General features: G+C 34.7%; 1 long non-coding RNA gene across 1 annotated transcript; it reads right to left on the reverse strand.

Moving 5' to 3' along the window:
* Nucleotides 1–1,647: 1,647 nt before the first annotated feature.
* On the reverse strand, nucleotides 1,648–10,945 carry LOC135412054 (uncharacterized). Its single transcript, XR_010429474.1, has 2 exons — nucleotides 5,898–10,945; nucleotides 1,648–3,845 (listed from the first exon to the last, which is right to left on the reverse strand). It is a non-coding gene; the product is annotated as an uncharacterized LOC135412054 (long non-coding RNA).
* Between the last annotated feature and the right edge of the window lie 636 nt (nucleotides 10,946–11,581).

Here is an 11,581-nt window from a genome sequence, read left to right on the forward strand (position 1 = left end):
TTTTTTAACTGATCATATTTCACACTCATGGTATCCTCACTAACAGATTACAGCTAAGAACAGGGAGGAAGAGCTGTATCTATTGTCTCTTATATAGGGAGTACTAATCTACTCTATTTTATCATTTCTATAGCAACTATTACTAGTTATTCTGGATATATACAGTGTACATAAGGTCAAAACTAAAGGTTGGTGATGTAACTGCAATTTCTTTCATAACAATAAGTTTCTGTACAGAATAAATCAGTTTTGTATGCTCTGGTTGGGTTTAATTCAATTAATTTGAGATGTCAATTAGTATGGGTCACATAGGTTTTGTTATTGCAACAGTTTAATAATGCTTTCCCTTGAGTGAGAAGATGATTTTAAATTGATCACTTAGCAGTTAAGAGGTCTGTCAGTTACAACTCTGCTTCCTGCCTTCTGCGGACTAGGTATTTTTTGGGATGCTATGGAAAATAATTTTCACATAACTGTTTTCCTCTGAATTCATGGATTTGTTGTAAATGTCACTAGTAAGAGGGAAGTGTTCTTATACTGTTGACTGAGTAGTTTCTTGGTGGACTTGTTAGCAACCCTGCATACTCTCAGTGACAGTGTTGCTTTTCAGTCTTCCTATGAGATCGGGTAGGGATGGAAAGAATTGTTTTCTTTTTCCCTTTTCTATTGTTTGGAAGCATATGTTTCCAACACTGCTGATGTCATATTGGCAATGACTATTATACTTTTGTTTTAGGAGGCAGATGCACTTCAGAAACTTTTTTACTAATTTATATAGTGAGGTTACATTGTGTTTTCTTCTATTTTTTGCTTTGGAATCCTTACAGTATAGTATGGTGCTCTAACAAAACATTACAATCAGATCACAGCTTCACTCAATGGGGTTAAAGAATAAGCAATGAGAATTTTGTATGATGCCACAATCTGTGAGTGTGATGACCCATGCCCCAGTAAAGAAACTGTATGATTTTAGTAATAATATCCAAGAGGAGTATTGAACTAAACTCATGCCACTGACTCACTGTTTGATTAGATATGGCACACAACAGCTCCAGTGAAAGAGAGGCAGCCTTCAAGGATAGATTGCAAGACTCTTCTTATGACAGACCTTCAGAAATCTCTAGAAGGTAGCTGATCCTTTCTTGCAGTTCCCACTGTCATTTATACCTCATTTTTCACTGCATCGATATTTGCTAGATCTTCCAAAATATGTGTAAAATAGGTAGATGTGTCAATACCTTTCTTAGACACACAGGTTTAAGCTAGTCATTGTTGTGGTCAGCATTAGAAAGAGTTATGGTTTTCAGAAGTTACTTGTGGCTTACATACTTCTTTGAACTCTACATCCACACATATGCATGTATGTAATCAAATATAAATACATTACAATGCATTTTGGATTTCAAAAAGAGTGGAAGTATTGTAAGTCTGCATCTTGAAGCTGAAAACAAGTAACATTTCAAACTGGGAGTTTTAAAGGGATATTTTCATCCTTTTTTATCACAAAGTTTGAAAAATTATATTGCTTTCTATAGAGTAGACAGTATATGTTAACTTACACAGTCTCACATAGCATATTGTTAATAAAAATAGAGTAATCAAAGTACTCACAGCCACTTAAGAGTGAAATGATATCTTGACACAGACTCTGAAAACAGATTTTATTTCAGAAAGTAAAATAATAAAATGCCCTTTATAATGATGAAGAGATATTACAGATTCTAATAAGTCATCTGGTAAAACTTGCCATAATAGCATCACTTTCCAGGAAGGTAAGATTTTAGGTAATATTTTTTTGCTAGGCCTAACCTAGAAGGTATTGTAATTAAAGTGTGTTCTAAGTCTAAGTTTAAGGAGGAAAACACCTTGCTCACTTCCTCTCATCAGTATCCTTTCTGAAGAGATCCATGTCTTGTCTCAGAATTCTCTTTTTTCCACTCAGCAACTACTCCATATCTTTCATGAAGAGCAGAGCTTCAAACTTGCACACCACTTCAAATGAATTTTGAAGAGGAGGGAAGATTTTATGTTATGTAGACTATGACCCTCTTCATATGCTACAGGCTGTTCACCTGTAGCTCTGGAGCACAATACTACTGTGTTAAAATTCTTTTCATTGGCCATTATAATCCCGAAGTATTTCACTTCTGACAGCTTTTCAATTCTCCATTCTGTACTACTGAAGTAGATTGTTGGAGTGATTCTTCCATTTTATTTGTTAAATATCACATTCTTTTAAGACGACTTTTTCCAGTTTGTCATGATCATTTTGCTTTCTGTTAGTCTTTCAACATATGTGCAGTCCTTCCCTTATTGAACATCGTCTGCAGTTTTCTTGACACTTGTTTGCAAGTCTTCCAATTCTCTGATTTACTAATACTGTTTCTTACAACTGTAAAGTGAATATGACAAACTGATCTTGCTTCTGCTGACTACTAAGCAATTCTTTAAGTCTGAACTACAAAGTTAAAGTATTAACAAAAAAAAAATAAGAATATATTCTTAATCAACCCAGAACATATACACTCTTGGACACAGAAGGCAACACAATTTTTCTTTGAGTAATATATAAGTAGCATCAAAATAGTCTAGATGATTGCATGAATAACTGGTTTTTAATTTTGGCTAAATATTTTTTTTCTTACAGTAAAAAAACATAAACTTTTTTTTGCAATCAAATAAAATATCTGCTAGAATGATTCCGAACATTTAATTTGGGCATTTGGTTTGTTTATTATTCTTGTGTTTTTTTGGTTTTCCTTTCATTCAAAAATGAACAGTGAGAAAATGTATAATTGAAATACTTGTTTTAATTAATAATTTTTTCCCATTTTTTTCCAGTTTTCTTTTTCATTACCTTTTGAAATCATTACATTTTGAAACTGCATTACTTTAAAAAAAGAAATCTTACAATGAGAGGGTTAAACACTGAAATAAGATCATCAAAAGGATTGTGAAATCTCCAACCTTAGAAACTTTCAAAACTCAGCTAGACAAGGTCCAGCACAGATGGATCCAATTTTCATCTAACCCTGCTTTGAGTAGCAGGTTGAAGTATATGACATGCAGTAATTTTATCTAAATTTAAGACAGGACATGCATATTAAAGATGAAAAAAAAGCAATAATTGGTCTACTTCATAAATATCAGTATCCTTTGTTGCAAAATTATTAAGCTACTATTTTTTTGCCTGGTGTGCTTGTTAAACACTCAAACAGGTATGTTTATTAGCTGAAGGCAAGATGGGTACATTTCTTGAATATCTTGCACAATGAAACAACATTGCTTGGGCAGGGCCTGATGTTCCCTGTGGCAGACACAGAGCTCTGGACTATGGGCAGGATGAGGGGAAGCCATGCCGGGGGCACAGTCTTATCATAGCATTTCTTCTACCAAAGTGTCCTGGCATGCAGTTATTTTTTAATGGTTTCAGAAACTGCTATTCTCAGCTCACATAGTATGATAGATGTTGCCACTAAGGTTTTATTCTTCACTAAGACTTTATTCTACAGCTGCTCATCCTAGGAAGCCTCTGTGTGCCATAGTGTGAAAATCTACACCAACGAAGGATACAACTCTTTTGAACTCACCTGAGTCTTTTTTTTTTATTATTATCCAAAGCTCTTTCCCTTTTTCATGACTTCACTGTTCACCCACTTGGCTGTGTCCAGCAGGGGATTGACACTACATCCTTGGAACAAGATACTGAATCGCACATGAGTTGTCTCATCCAAGTCAGTGTCCCTGGGGTTTGCTAGAATCAGTTGAAAATAATCTGGCAAAGCTTTCCTTGTAGAAAATAGTTCAAATTCCTACCTTCCACCTTTCTTCTGCAACCAACCGTCCTGTTTGAGAGATGAGCAACAACAGATGGGAAAAATATCAGTAAATTCACTTCTAACAAATAATCTGTGAGGAAGTGTCTGTGGAACAATCTGCTTTCAAACTCCAAAATTTCTTTGAAATGTACTTCATAGTCTATCTGAGCCTGAATTCACTGAGTTAAAAAGCTTTTGTTTTGCTCAGGGACAGTGTCATGGTTAACTCATGATCAGCCAGATTTTCTGAAGTGAAAAGCCTTAGAGTTAAAATTTATGAAGAAAAGGAAGACATCAACACGTAAACTATAAGCCCAAGTTTGCAGCTATATTGACACTCAATAATTCCAGTCCACCAGCTGTTCACTTTTTTTTTCAAAGTAACTGTGTCAGCATCTCCTGATAGGGGCTGTCTCTCAGTACACATTGTCGCCTCTCTGCTTTTCCACCTTTGTTAGCTAGAAGTGACTATGGCATGTTATTCCCTGGACCTCAGTCGAGGTGATACTTCCACAGATTTACCACCTGCAAGAGTGATTTGATTACCTTCTAGTGACTCCAGTTGCTACAGGAAATGATTTTGTTAGGCACAGATTGCAACAGTATTAATGGTTCATTCATTTACTGTATTGGTCATGTCTGAATACAGTTTTCTTTAAAATTCCCATGCCTCCAAAACAACACCTCTCTCAGGATGATCCAAGGTACAAGCAGAATGTGTTTACAACTTGCATGTGTTGTTTCATGCTCTAATTCTACACAAGAAGAGAGAGGTTGCCTGTACTGGATCCTGTTTTCTATATGGCATTGCTGATAATGCCGTGAAATAAATTAGATTAAATTAGCCTAATTTGCCTATACGGTTCATACTCTTCCCACTGGGCACATTTTGCTTTCACTCAGAAAATCTGCATAATTACACACCTTTAGCTGATCCCCACTATATTGTGAGAATTGTTGAAACCTTATTGCACATTTTGTAGCTCTGGCAAATGCAGTAAGTAGAAGCGTAGATCCACTAAAGCCAGGGGAAACACTGCCACAAGGTCAGTAAGACCAGATTACCTTAAATGAAAGAGTTCTTTCCCTTCTCTTATGCATCCTCAAATCATTATCTCTGCACAGTTATTTTGGGAAGATGAAGAAGTTGCTTCATAGCAAGAGCATAATTCTGAAACAGCTCACTAGATCCATTAGGTTGCTGGGTTTAATTCTAGGTCTTGGTATCTGATTGTGTGCAAGGTTCAAGATATATGCAAGGTTCCATCCAGGTTCCAATCAGGTACTTGCCTTTTCAAGAAAATCTGGACACCACTGAGAGAGGAGTTTGTTCCAGTGTCCATTTGCTACAGCCCACACGAATACCAGCAAGTCTGAACTGATTAACTGATGGAAAATGCTCCGTCCCCACCATGGCATAGCAAAGCTGCTACAGAAGCAGCTACCGTGTACTCTCTGGCTAAGAAGGCAACAAGCCATTTTTCAGGAAGGATGTTTCAATGAAATTTTGTGATTATTTCAGTAATTTGCATAATTTCACTATTATCCAAAAATAATTCCCAAAGAATTTGAGGTCAGCTTCAATAAAATAGAAAGAAGAAATTGTGATTGCAACTACATTGAGATATGTTGTTTGAATCAGTAAGATACGACATGACAATTCACTCTCAAAAAACTGAAATAGAATTGCTCATGAAGAGACACAGATACATTGAATAAAAAAACCCCTGAACCAACAGAGGCAGAACCACGAGATTTTTCCCCCCACTCTTTTTAGTGAAGTTAGAAGGGAATTTTTGCTTTCCTACAGGATCACTATGAGTTTCAGATTCTAGAATCTTTTTTTTCCTCCCAATATTATACTCTATACAGGAATAAAATATTCAATATAAGAAGTAGTGCAATAGCAGTAGAGTAATAGCTTCTTTAAAAGGAGAGGAGTAGAGGATGTCTAGAAGAACAGAAAAAGTTTGACAGGGAAATAGTAAGAAAATTATAACTTTTTATTTTATACTATCAGGAGCTAACAGGTAAAAATACAAAATTACACAGATAGGAAACATTATAAAAGGTAATTACCTCTGCTGTTAATAAAACAGCTGTTGTCCAGCTATCTTCTTTGTGTGAACCTGCAGGCTAGCCAGATCAGATCAATGACTCTCAGCAGGTTAAAGGAGCTGTGTAGCTTCATTAACTCTTTGGAAGAAGAATCTGAACACTGAAAAAGAGATATATTAAGTGAGATACTCTTCTTTCCATTTTTTTTGGGTTCCTTTGAGCTCTTAAGACCAATCCCTGTACTTAAGTCAGAAGAAATGTAAGATTTCAAGTAAATTATATTAATGTAATGTCTTTAAAACAACAGAAAGCAGGGTATTTGTTTATAAATGTAGAATCTCTAGTGTCTAATGGAATACACATACACATATCTTAATGTGGTTTTGGTAAAGAGAAATACAGACACTGGATCAGTAATAACTATGTCAAATCAGAATCTACCACAAACTCATTTTATCCTATTAGAAATCTTGATTTACGAACAACTCACAAACATATAATTTTAGTATTCACTCAGTGCTTCATTTCAGAAAGGCTCATTTGCTATTTTTGAGCAATTGTCCTACCTCATATTTCTTCTTTAGCCTCAGGAATTTTAGAAATATGTAATGGCAAACTCAGGAAATCCAGTACACATCTGATCAATAACAATTTTACCCACTTTTACCCAAGCTGCCATCTGTTAGATAGGATGCAGTAAAAAAAAAAAAAAAAAAAAAAGAGAGAGAGAGAAGAAATTAAACATTTCACTGGTAGAATTGCAATGTTGTCTTGAATAATTAAAATAAAATATCTCAGAAGGCAGAGGTTTCCTAGAACTGGCACAGACTTATTTGAATAATGCCCTGGAATAAAAAGGTTAAATGTACATCAGTGACATGTAATGAATATCATATAATACTGATCATGCTGTTTTTCCTGTCTCCCTCTCTAAAAGATTATGACATGTTGAAGTTATCAAAATAGATGTGTTTATATAAAACTGACAGTGATATGTAGGAGAGGTTAAAGCTCTCTGAAGATCATATAAAAATAGAAGAGGAGGTATCCTTCACAGAGTCCCAGAAGGATCATGGCTTTTTTTAATTAAAAAAAAGAAGAAGAAAGAAAAAATCGAGACCATTGTAAACAAGATTTCTCCATGAAATGAAATTAAGTATGGCAAAGTGGTTCTCCAATAACTGTGCAAATAAAATTAAATTAAATTAGCATTGTTAACTCTACCAAATCTTAAAGAATAAGCAGTTAGAAGTCAAGATCTAAAATGTATCTTTTAATTGTCTATTAAACTTTAACATTTACATACTCAATATGAAAATATAAAATGTGAGCGATATATATTTAATTAATCATGTATGTTTAAACTTACAGTTGAAAGTAACCTACCACCAATGACTAACCAGAAATATAACTCAGATGAAGCTTTTTTTGCAGTCATGTTTAGCACCTTTGTAACATATGTTTTCAGTGACTTAGAATTCATTTAATTACATAGTGTAGTGTGTTTCTTTGCTCCAAGATAGATTTAAAGTTAACTCAGAAAAAAGAGTAAGTGATCCTTTGCTTCCCATGCTAATGGTCACCTGCAGGTGGGGAGTAACAGTTTTCTGGTAACTGCAAAAAGCAACTTCCTCACCTCTCTCTCTCTCTCCCTGAACAGAACCTGTACATCCTTAAACTTGGTATGTGATTTTTTTGTGTATAAAAGATAATAATGCTTACTAATCTTTCTGAGATATTTTCAAGGTTAACGGAAGAAAAATCATGTCCAAGATCAAAGCTTTAGGATTTAATAAAGTTTATGACAAATAAAGAACAAACTATTGTACAGAAATATTATTCAGGGAGCCCATCAGTCAGTTTTACAGCTGTCATTAGTACGGATAAATGGCATATTGGCAGTGCTGAGATATTTTAGTACCCTTTTCCTCTGTGGACTCTTCCAGCACTTTCTCTCCACCAGGTATCCAAACACTGTGAGTGTCCAACTTCTCCCAACTAGCAGGAAGGGCAAGAGCAGTGTCTGATAGGGCCTGAAGACACCTCCTTCTATGCTGCACCCACTTAGAGGGTATCCTGCAGCAAGTGTCTTTCTCACTCCGCCTTCGATGGTGCTGTATTTAATAGTGTGGCTGTGACCTTCTCTGTCATCACATTTCAAATATTTGTGTTTCTAACATGACAATGTGAAACTTCAGTTAACTATTTTCTATAATTTTGTTACCTGATTCCTTTCAATTTTCAAAGAACAAATAAAACTGGTTATTGCTAGAAGTTGTTAAGATGAAGGCTACTTCAATTTTATTGTCAGAATTTTGGGGGTGGAAGGAGACTGGGACACACACACACACATTCACAAGGGAAATGCATATACAGTCAGAGAACAGATGGGGGAAATCTTATGCTTCATTGAGGCTGGTGCTCCTTTCACTACTTAAAAAATGTTCCTCCTGAGAATCACAGCTAAAGTTTGTTTCAGGTTTTGTCCTCAAACTGTAACAGAATTTAAGGTATAGTTTTGACCTAAAAGTTGTGAGCTGAATTGCCATAATTTTTATACTAAAAGAAATGAAAACTTTTAAGGTAATGCTAATGGAGGTTCTCACATTAAAAACTAAAAAAAAAAAAGTATTCTTGTGTTGATTTTACGATTTTTGATGCATGCTATACAGCTTTACTTTAATGCTTCTGGAAATAACAAAAGTTTGTGCAATGCTAAGAGCCAAAATATTGCACAAAATTCCAATTCAACTTTTCTTGTTTTCCAGAAAAATAATCTGGCTAATTTCAAACATAATTTTGGTTGGGAAAAGCAGCTCAGAATTTGTCATAAATGTCATATACTTGTTCAGACCAAGATTACAAACCTTTAAAATTCATTTTTCGTAACACTTTTACTGTCAATGTCTTTGCTAGAGTTTCAGGCAAAATTTCACAGTGAGACTTACACAGGTGAAACAACAACACAGCAATACATACAATGTTGATGGACATTCAGAAATGACTGTGCATTAAGACATAATGTATGTTCTCATAGTAAAAACTTCAGATATCAAGAATATTGAAACTGACCAGCAGTGGACCTTTTAATAGTACAGACGAAATAACGTCTTGGAACATGATGATATTGTCTCATATTCTGTATATTTTAAGGCTGCAGCTTTCTCATGTGGTAAAGTAATCAATCCCACATGCACTATAAATGTCAATTACTATATATGAAAGTTAATGTAAATTTTCCCTCTTGAAACAAGAAAACAATATTCTGTAAACCTGGAGAAAGGCCACCATACCGTACGAAAATGTTTTCAACAGTTAAGCAGGAAAAAGCCATTAACAAAAGCAAGAATTATGATCATTTAAGCTGTTACAAAAAGATTAGCAACAGTCCTTCCTTGCCATATGCATGTAGTTAAAAGTTATTTTTACTGTACATATTGACATTCATCACCTTACAATTTCCCATGTACATGAATAATTATAATCAGGCAAGAACTAAGAGTATTTAAAAAATTATGCATATACCTAAGATTTTGCAGCACATTATTTTTTCACCTGAAGTTGTACAGCAACATTTTGAAAAAATAATAGAGCTTTAACTCTGAATTGTTGCTACTATATCTTTTGACAACTTGTTTCAAAGGTTTCTTGGTTTTATTATGAATATTTAAGCTAACACTACTAATTTTTAAGCATTAAGGGAGGGTAAGAAATGTCTTGTTGGCATCTTTGATAGGGTTTCCTCTTCTTCCTTACACTGGGATAAATTCTAATAAACTTTTCAAACTGTAGTCAAAACAGAAATCCAAAATAAGATAGCACTTTATCAGTATTTATCACAGAAAATAAAGTGTGAAGGAAATGTCTCTAGAAGGAACAAAAATGAGGACTCAGTGCATATCCTGAGTATATACAGTATGTCTGGACATCTTAAATGCAGAATCTGGTAAACATGTAGTATACTTCAGTTCCCAGCTTTTAGCAAAGAAAATAGAACTGTTTTACATTAAAACTGTCAGTATCTCTGAGGGTTTGAGTTCGTTGCTTATTTGAAAACAGAAAAATTCTTGAATACATCAAGGGCTGAAAGTTCAGACATGTCTGAAGTATTTTAATCTGGAAGAACTTGTCCTTTTTTTTTTATGTCTTCTAGTATCAAATTAAAAAATAATTTAAGTGGAGAAAGCAATTACTGAGAAACATAAATTCAATCTCGTGGACACCAAATAGCTTCTGCTATTTTTTTCTGTGACAGCCCAGAGCTCAGCATTTGCCACCCACGTGGTGTTAATTAACACGCTTGTGTGTTTCCTCCACTATCATAGAATCATGGAATCATTAAGGTTGGAAAAGACCTAGCAGAGGTAGCAAAGAGACCCAGCTGAGAATGATATGTGAATTGTGATTATTGCACTGGATTACACAGATGTGCTTAAAAAATAGAATCTCTGCAGGTGTTTCATTTAAGAACCTTAAACTAAGAATTTATGTTTCACAAATTAAAAGAGGGAGATTTAAAATGAAAGAGGGTTTATAATTTCTCTCTTCCAGTTCCTGCTTTGTTAGGAGGGTTAGGCTACCCTTCTGCCTTTTGTTTCATAGAAGTCTGTGTTTGTCTAATTGTATTTGTCTAGTAGCCTTTTTAATAGAAAATCAGAAAGTTACAACCACAAATGTATTTTGTGACATTATTTATCATTATTTTTTTATTTTGTGCTTTTAATACATTTTAATAAATAGTTTAAATGGTACATTTTAGAGAGGGCGACCGGATTTCAGACATTCCACAGGCTATAAAAAGGACATAAGGTATAGTTGCAAATGAGGTATGCTTGAGACTGCAGTCTTAGAAACAAACATTGCAAACATTATCTTGGTATTGAAGTGTTGAAACAGATGCTATTTTAATAGTCATATTCTTTGAGAATGAGGATTTTAGCCTTTTCTGTGTATTGATATATGAAATTCAAAGGTTTGCAAAGTAAAGTAGGTCAGATCATAGAACCATCTGGGTTGGAACATCAACTAGATCAGGTTGTTCAGAGCCTGTCCAACCTGAGCTTGAATGTTTCCAGCTCTCTGGACAACCTGTTCTAGTGATTCATCACTCTCACTGTAAAATTTTTTTTCCTTTTATCAATTCTGAATTGACCCTCTTTTAATTTAAAACCATTACTCCATCACAACAGGCCCTGCTAAATAGTCTATCTCCATCTTTTCTGTAAGCCCCCTTTATGTACTGGAAGGCTGCTCTAAAGTCTCCCCAGAGCCTACTCTTCTCCAGGCTGAACAGCCCAAACTCTCAGTCTCTTTACAGTAGAGATGCTCCAACCCTGATCATTTTTGTGATCCTCCTCTGTGCCCACTCCAACAGGTCTAATTTTATTACCTATAATCAATGTCTTTTTTTTTCCATTATTTGGAATATTAACTACATAGATTTGTTCTCTATTTCCTCACACTTTACCATTTATAGTTCCATCCCAACCACTAAGAGTGTACTATCCTATTGCAGCTAGGCTACAACTGTTCTCACACTATTTGGGAACCTTTCATCTTTTGTTCCCACACTACAGTTTGGGAAATCATAACTAAAGTTCATAGGCTGCATAATGTGCAATGTTTGAAAGACATGAGATGTCCTGAAATCTTGCTGTAGTCCAACATTTATCAATACTTTCAAGCTGCAAATCTCATGTCAGAGG

Source organism: Pseudopipra pipra, chromosome 3 (genome assembly GCF_036250125.1).
Source record: "Pseudopipra pipra isolate bDixPip1 chromosome 3, bDixPip1.hap1, whole genome shotgun sequence".
NCBI lineage: Eukaryota > Metazoa > Chordata > Aves > Passeriformes > Pipridae > Pseudopipra > Pseudopipra pipra.